General features: G+C 42.6%; 1 pseudogene; it reads right to left on the reverse strand.

Annotated features, from left to right (window-relative positions):
• Window positions 1-1,650: 1,650 nt before the first annotated feature.
• Window positions 1,651-1,769, reverse strand: LOC134941593 (5S ribosomal RNA; annotated as a pseudogene).
• Window positions 1,770-9,482: the final 7,713 nt, after the last annotated feature.

Here is a 9,482-nt window from a genome sequence, read left to right on the forward strand (position 1 = left end):
TACCACACCCACTATAAACTGTATGCCGTTGTGATGAAAATCCATTTAAAAGTTCATTGATAAGAACACTTTGGAAATAAATCATAACTGGAGATGAAAAGACATTGCTATATTACTCTGTGGGATTTGTCCTCCTCACCTTTCTGCAGAAAATTAAACCTGTATATTGGAAAGAGATTGTGACCACCAAGTAAAAGAGTATATAGTCACTGTAAGGTTTTTACCAGCATTCTTGTGAAGCATCCATATTACTTACCTGGGTATTACATACTGAAAAGTTATTAGAACAGGTGGCATGCAGTCATCTGAGTTGCTGCAACTTTGTTTTCCTCAGACTGCATGCATGTCTTTAAATTGTATAAAATGCTACTGTACTTAATTGCTGTTGCACTCAATACTAGAAAAAAAACTAACTTTTCAACTATGTGAATGATCTGAATTTAGCACAGTTTATTTTATTATTTTTATAATTAAAAATAATTAAAATTGAGTGCTTTTATGTCTTAGCTATTAATCATAGCATTAACATAATACAATTCCAGTTACTGTATGAAATGACATACTGAAATGTCCAGCAAAGAATAATTACAGATTATCAGACTTCATTATATTTCCTAATGCTATGAAACAGCTCCATTAAGCTTCTGGTACAATATATGAACTTTCTTGGTTTGAATATGTTAGTTAATCTGTTTATTGTTATCAAAGCTGAGAAGTTTGAATTAAATAATTATATTTTGTCAAAGCGTATACAATTTATATAGTTGTTAATAATAATCTTTGAAAAAGTACATTACATTTAATGAAGATTTGTTTTTAAATGAGAAAATACATGTTTTGGTTGCTTAGCTACAGTATACCAAAAATCTAATACATTGGTTATACATTGTGTGTAGGTTTGTACTATTCTGAGAATATTGGGCCTGATTCATGTTTGCAAGGAATTGCACAGCCACATGGAAGCGGCTGTGCAATTCTGTGTCATTAAAATCTTAATGCAGCAGAAGGCGTCTGTAGAAGATAAGTTCACAATGGGGGTATACCGCATAGGTTAATTAAGATAATAGAATAATGAATTATAAAGGCCAAAATGAAATAATATCATTAAAGAAAAACATGTTTTCTAATAAGTATTTTTCTTTGGTGGTGCACCCTGAGTCAGTAATGAACTGTATCAACAAAAAAGGAGAGAAGAAGACTCTTTTGTGGGTGCACTCTTGGTATTTAGATAAGGTAATAGAGATAATAGAGAATAATGAAGACAATATTCAAATTAATTAAGTTTTATTAACATCACAATAAAATATATAAGTAGTTTGGTGTATTTATGATAATAACAATAATAACAATAATTGACATAAATTGACTAATATCGGCTGTCTAGGACGGATTTCAATTATATTAAGAATTTTCTTGAATATAAAGGATGCAATAAATTAATGGATTTGTCTCAACCATAGGGCTATGCATAACTTGAATCAGTTGAATGGAAGTCGCCTCTGTGCCTAAGCAGTAGATTATACATGTGTACTTGTCAGAGCATGACAATATTGACCGCCACAGGTACTATATCAGGTGATGGAATATGAAAGCGTAAGATAGGTGAATCTGCTGTCAGTGTTAGGCACTGAGCATAGGGATCATGAAGGTGCTCTACTAAACTGAGTTTTCCTCAGGAGTCTCCCACCCGAATACTGGCTCAGCCCAACACTGATTAGCTTCCAAGATCGGATGGATTCGGGCGTTTCCAGTGTGGTATGGTAGTAGAGTTCGGGATATATGATCTTTTGTTGCTCTGGGATCACTGATGAGAGTTCACAAGCTCACAGAAGAACAATGAAAGTGATGACAGTAAGATAATAGAGGAAATTGATGAGTGGATCTGCTGCCAGGGTTAGACAGGGATGGGTTACTCTGAGTCGCTGGTGAGAATCCAGAAAGATAGTGGAGCATTGAGAAAAAGAAAAAAGAAAGAAAAGAAGCAAAATAGGTGGTTCAAAATGCAATGATTGAACTCCGATTACCATGTGAATATAATAAGAAAGAAAAAAAAACATAGAAAAAAGTTGGGGTCAGTTGAGATATGAATGGGTAAATAATCCTATTAGGCTGCACATAGAACAGAATAGTAGTTTAGAATGATACAATTGCCAGTGTCCTTAGTGAACAAGCAGCCAATATATGAGGTAATGTTAACCCCAGTAATGGTTCTCTCCTAATATTGGAATTTAACCAGAATGAACGCAGTGTATGCTAAATGTATCAATACATACATACAGAAGACAAGAGAAAAAACAACATTGTTGCTAAATAAAGTGTCATTAGAGACTAAGATTTACAATGAACTACTGTGATATCATGGTTAGGAACCACAAAGAAAACATTCAGTTACTGACAACCTGAAAAATGGCTAGTAAGATTGATTATGCACCACTGGTAAATATAACACGGATAGGAGTAACAGTTGCCACAGAAACACTTAGTAATAGCTGATCACACGTAAACATATATAATAAATTGATATATGAAGCTAGTGTGTGCCACACAGGTGGGGATGAAAATTTCAGTATAGAGTGTTATGTGCTAGTAATCCCCGTTGTGATTGGTCTGTTAATGGCGGGTGATAAAAATGGGTATTACCCGTGATTAGTGTGCAGAGGCAAAGATCTGGCAGAGCGTGATGTGGATCCCCGTCATGTTGTGCTGAAGAGTCACTGAGAAATGTGGCGGTGCCGGGCGGCAAGAAAGGATGCAAAGCTCAGAGAGGTGAGGTAGGCACGTCCATGATCACAGACAGCCAGACAGACAAACTGGACTGAAGACGTGTTTCACCCGTACGCCAGGCTTGGTCACTTCCTGTCCCAGTATGAGTTCGTTCAGACTTTAAGCACTGTCAATGCTTACTCCTGTCCAATCACAAGAGGGGTGTGTCACTGGTGTTGAGAATATCGAGCAGCCGGAATCATTCATGACCTAACCAATTAGCGTCGATTTGGGCTCTGGTCAGATTGACAGCAGAAGAAGGTCATTTGAACTCAATTGACTCATATCAGTATATGGTATCATGTGAAGGAAAAATAAAGAAAGTAAACAACAATAAAAAATAAATTATATTGTATAGTTAACTCTGTAGAAACTTAGGGGGTAATTCCAAGTTGATCGCAGCAGGAATTTAGTTAGCAATTGGGCAAAACCATGTGCACTGCAGGGGAGGCAGATTTAACATGTGTAGAGAGAGTTAGATTTGGGTGGGTTATTTTATTTCTGTGCAGGGTAAATACTGGCTGCTTTCCCAGTCTCATATTTTATTTGGGTTCTTTTATTTTTACTGTTTATGCAGTACATCTTGTGCTGCCTTTTACTGTGTCATGGTATTATTATAGCTTTACTTATGAATGTGTATGTCTGCTCCAAAATAAAGGAGCCTAAAACATTACATCTAATTTGATGATCCAGAATGGCTGAGCTAAATCACTGATAATTAGTTCCACCTGTGGAGCAGGTATAAGACCTGAATACTCCTGCTCCCAGGTATACCTGCCTTTCGAAAAAGACGCCCTGCTGGCATTGAAACGCGTTAAGGATACAGGCTTTGCTCTTTAAGGATCAATACTGCTGTCTGCTTCAAATTGAATTTCAGAGCCGTGCATAGGAGCCCGGTTTTGATTACTGCAGCCCGGAGCATTCGATCTGCAGCCTTTCATTCCTACAACCCCAGCCGTTCATCTCAAGTTGGGGCGGTAGAAGTAACAGGTGCCGTTCCCGACAGGTCCGGTGCAGACCGGCGCACGGAAACCACACCAGGTGTCTGCTCCATTTAAGACTGGCCGACTGCCGGCCAATACACCCAAACCGATCACCACAACAGCTCCGGCTTCACCAGCTATTTGTCTCCGTTTGGAAAGCACGGAGGTACCGGAGGTGGCGCTGATCGGGTAAGGACGGACAATCGGGACTCCCCGCACGGCGCGGCATCAATTCCATTCGCTGAGGCTCTGGTGTGTGTCTCCACTTGGTGAACGAGACAGCACCAGGGAGCAGGGACCGAAGAAGCTCCTGCCCAGCGTTATAGGTGCACATAAATTCTTTTTCACCCTAATAATCTTGCACCAGCCGCTTACTGCCATTCATCTGTGATACATGCAAATCTTCAAAGCACACAGCCGTGAGTGATCCTTTGTTTTAACAAAGTACTTTATAGCTATACACTTTTGTGCATATACTGAACCCTGCACGTTCTATGACCTTCCAGGTGCTATTAGTAATTAATTGTAAGTATATAAGATCATCTACAATTGGTGTTTTAATTATAGTTTGAATACTTAGTTATAATACATTGTACATTTATATTAGTGTGATGTTTTAATATTGTTATACACCCCTGGGAGGTTGTTGTAATTCATATACATTTTTAAAATAAATGTTTCAATTTTCTGACTGTCAAGCGCCACTTGTTATTTGTTTGGTATTTTTGTGTTTTAAGGGACTGGCAATTCCCTTTTACAAGAGGCTGCTGACAATCACATTGCAGTGCTATCCACCAGAGCGCTTAGTTTTCTTTTTTTCTTTTTCCTGCTTTATTTTTACACTGCAAATTAGATTTCAGTTTGAACACACCACACCCAAATCTAACTCTCTCTGCACATGTTATATCTGTCTCCCCTGCAGTGCACATGGTTTTGCCCAATTGTAACTAAATTCCTGCTGCGATCAACTTGGAATTACCCCCTTAGTACTTAGTATATACACATGTACTGAAAATTGGACAAAAGAAGTGTACAAAGAAATGATGAGTATGAATTGGGTATTGGTAATCTCTATAGAGACCAGGTGCTAACTAAAAGACACATAGTGCGGGACTGCTGGTTATAATTAACGGCTGGTTTGTAGTTGTGGTCTAGTGCTTATAGATACGATACAGGTGTATAGTACCACAATAAAGAGACATTGGGGTATATTTACTAAGGTCCCGATTTTGTCCGAGATGCCGTTTTTTCTTCAAAGTGTCATCTCGGGAATTTACTAAGCAGAAATCACGGCAGTGATGAGGCCATTCATATTTTTTTGCAAGTCCAACAAAAAAATACGAATGAATACACCATCGGTCAAAACGCAGCTGTTTAAGTATGAATCTCGGTCATTTACTAAGAAGTGCAAAGCAAAAAAAAAAAAAACACTGCCGTGAAAGAATACAACTCGTAAAAAAGTGCTAAAAAAAAACAGACCTGCTTTTTTGAGCCGTGATTGGATAGGCATGCACTGATCCATGAGATCCGTGCATGTATATCAGTGGGAAGGGGTGGGAAAGTGTTCATTTGTTGTAAAAAAATTGCGTGGGGTCCCCCCTCCTAAGCATAACCAGCCTCGGGCTCTTTGAGCCGATCCTGGTTGCAGAAATATGGGGAAAAAAATGACAGGGGTTCCCCCATATTTAAGCAACCAGCATCGGGCTCTGCGCCTGGTCCTGGTTCCAAAAATACGGGGGACAAAAAGCGTAGGGGTCCCCCATATTTTTAAAACCAGCACCGGGCTCCACTAGCTGGACAGATAATGCCACAGCCGGGGGACACTTTTATACCGTGCCCTGCGGCCGTGGCATCAAATATCCAACTAGTCACCCCTGGCCGGGGTACCCTGGGGGAGTGGGGACCCCTTCAATCAAGGGGTCCCCCCCCCAGCCACCCAAGGGCCAGGGGTGAAGCCCGAGGCTGTCCCCCCCATCCAATGGGCTGCGGATGGGGAGCTGATAGCCTTTTTGTAAAAGTGTAAGATATTGTTTTTAGTAGCAGTACTACAAGGCCCAGCAAGCCTCCCCCACATGCTGGTACTTGGAGAACCACAAGTACCAGCATGCGGCAGAAAAACGGGCCCGCTGGTACCTGTAGTACTACTACTAAAAAAATACCCAAAAAAAGCCAATACACACACACCTTGAAAGTAAAGTTTTATTACATCCATCCACACAAACATACATACATACTTACCTTATGTTCACACGAGGGTCGGTCCTCTTCTCCAGTAGAATCCATGGGGTACCTGTTGAATAAATTATACTCACCAGATCCAGGGTACCAGGCTCCTCGGATAATCCTTTTGTAATCCACGTACTTGATTAAAAAAATAAAACGGATACCCGAGCCACGCACTGAAAGGGGACCCATGTTTTCACATGGGTCCCCTTTCCCTGAATGCCAGAAACCCACTCTGACTGATGTCTAAGTGGGTTTCTTCAGCCAATCAGGGAGCGCCACGTTGTAGCACCCTCCTGATCGGCTGTGTGCTCCTGTACTGTCTGACAGGCGGCACACGGCAGTGTTACAATGTAGCGCCTATGCGCTCCATTGTAACCAATGGTGGGAACTTTGTGGTCAGCGGTGAGGTCACTTTCGGTCAACCGCTGAGCAGAAAGTTCCCACCATTGGTTACAATGGAGCGCATAGGCGCTACATTGTAACACTGCAGTGTGCCGCCTGTCAGACAGTACAGGAGCACACAGCCGATCAGGAGGGTGCTACAGCGTGGCGCTCCCTGATTGGCTGAAGAAACCCACTTAGACATCAGTCAGAGTGGGTTTCTGGCATTCGGGGAAAGGGGACCCATGTGAAAACATGGGTCCCCTTTCAGTGCGTGGCTCGGGTATCCGTTTTATTTTTTTAATCAAGTACGTGGATTACAAAATGATTATCCGAGGAGCCTGGTACCCTGGATCTGGTGAGTATAATTTATTCAACAGGTACCCCATGGATTCTACTGGAGAAGAGGACCGACCCTCGTGTGAACATAAGGTAAGTATGTATGTATGTTTGTGTGGATGGATGTAATAAAACTTTACTTTCAAGGTGTGTGTGTATTGTCTTTTTTGGGTATTTTTTTAGTGGTAGTACTACAGGTACCAGCGGGCCCGTTTTTCTGCCGCATGTTGGTACTTGTGGTTCTCCAAGTACCAGCTTGCGGGGGAGGCTTGCTGGGACTTGTAGTACTGCTACTAAAAACAATATTCATAACTATCAACAAAGGCTATCAGCCCCCCATCCGCAGCCCATTGGATGGGGGGGACAGCCTCGGGCTTCACCCCTGGCCCTTGGGTGGCTGGGGGGGGACCCCTTGATTGAAGGGGTCCCCACTCCCCCAGGGTACCCCGGACAGGGGTGACTAGTTGGATATTTGATGCCACGGCCGCAGGGCACGGTATAAAAGTGACCCCCGGCTGTGGCATTATCTGTCCAGCTAGTGGAGCCCGGTGCTGGTTTTAAAAATACGGGGGACCCCTACGCTTTTTGTCCCCCGTATTTTTGGAACCAGGACCAGGCGCAGAGCCCGATGCTGGTTGCTTAAATATGGGGGAACCCCTGTCCATTTTTTTCCCATATTTCTGCAACCAGGATCGGCTCAAAGAGCCCGAGGCTGGTTTGCCTTAGGAGGGGGGACCCCACGCAATTTTTTTTTAACATTTAAACTTTTTTTTTTTTTAAACAAAGTGCACAATGAAGCCCAGCACGGATCTCTCTGATCCGGCCGAGATTCATTGTATTAAAGTCGGCAGTGTTTTACAAGTCACTCACGTAAAACACTGCCTAAAAAAACGAATGACATCGACATCGGAAAACCCGAAAATGCAGAATACGGCAGCTTAGTAAATTAGTCGTAATAAATTCAAAAAGTTGCAGTTTTACACTTTCGATGTCATTCGTGATTATTCTCCCACCAAATCGGGAGAATTACGAATGTTAGTAAATATACCCCATTATCTAGATATAGTTAATTCTAGACTTCTCTGTACTGAGCAACTAAATGGATATTCTGGAGATAACACACTACAATTATTCCCATAGGATGATGTCTCAAAGATACATACTAGGGAGCTGCTAGCTACAGTTATTAACTGTATATGGTTGTATTATCTATAGAAAGGATTGGGGTGTGTATTGGGATGTTTCCCAAAATGTCTGTAGAAGATAGACATCTCATGTTTGCAATGCCCTGGATCCGAGTGCTTGCACCTACGCAGATGCCCAAACATCATATTTGTACAGAAACCATCTGGTTTGCATACAAATATGAATTAGGTCCATTGTTGGGAGTTTAGGTGGATTAATAATGGTACCAGTGGCATAAGTTCGCCCCAGTCGCTTGGAGGCCAGATGAATGTTGTCGCACCCCCGGTCTTCACTTAACCAGCTCTCAAAAAGCCTGTGAAGAGCCTGCGTGCTTCCGATCCCCCTAAATTCAGCTTCCCTGCAAGATGTCTCTGTGGATACCAAGAGGTAGCTGCCATGTCACTGACAAGGCTCCTCAATCTCAAACAAGCAGGCACCCCCGCTCTGCTTGCATTATGACTTGGCTTTTTACGGTCACGGATGGATAATGCATCACCATAGGTGTGCACAACACATTTTTTAAGGGGTGCACCATCGAAGAGGAGTTCCTATGCCCACCTATTGGCATTCCTTTCTGCTCCATGTGCACCTTACCTATATGATGGTTTCTTACTACGGGGAACCTCTGAAGAAATGTATCATCCCTGGGCAGATTTAGTCTTCAGTTGGTATTCACTATTCATGTAGGATATCACATGGTCCAGACGATGCCTGTTTGTGTAGCAAAATAACCAATGTCGTCATCATACAACAGAGGTTCAACCAGACTTGTGTCACCTCCTGTCTCTCAGCCACATCATCATCCCCTCCCTGAGTTTCTCAGCCACACCATCTACCACCTGTGTCTCTCAGCCACACCATCATCTCCATCCTGCGTCTCATAGCTACAGTATCTCTTCACCCATTCCCCAATTCAATCAACACACAGCCTCCTCTGCCCTCATGTGAGCCTCCTCTCATACTCCTGATGCCAGCAGCATTCAACCTTCTGTGTGCCTCCTCTCCCTTATTCAAACTGTGAGGAGGCAAGGGAAAGGGATGTCTAAGACTTGCCTCCATGTTAAAAAGGAAAGAATTGACCCTATGGCCCAAGTTCTGAGTTCTTAAATTGAAGCCCTCGGTCTGCAGAAGTCACACACAGGAAGTATACCAGAAGCATACAGCAAGGGAGTGTTCCTTTTAGAAAAGCCCTCATTTTCCTCTGGAAAGACTGACAGCAAGGGAGAATTATAGGAGTCAAGAAGTTGCTGGGGGAGAAAGAGACTGTGTTGTGGGGAGGTGATGGGGCACATCTAGACTCACTGGATGTTGGGGTGTCATACCCTCTCAGTGTCATCAGTGACCAGCCACTCTGTTTGCCCTGTTACAGCTGTCATTGCTGCCCAGGACTGGGAGAGATACAGAGCAGCTGGTATGGACTTTGCTGAACTCTGAGCATACTTTATTAGTATAATCTTGCTTGCTGCTCACTGGATTTCTGGATCTCTCTGAATAAAGCTCACCTTGCATTCATTGTAACCTGCTCCACTGTGTGATCCCTGTCTCTCGTTTGGCAGCAGTGGTGGGATATCACACAGTTCCTGTAGTGTTTCCAGGAAGCGAGTT

The sequence above is a fragment of the Pseudophryne corroboree genome, chromosome 1, assembly GCF_028390025.1.
Source record: "Pseudophryne corroboree isolate aPseCor3 chromosome 1, aPseCor3.hap2, whole genome shotgun sequence".
NCBI lineage: Eukaryota > Metazoa > Chordata > Amphibia > Anura > Myobatrachidae > Pseudophryne > Pseudophryne corroboree.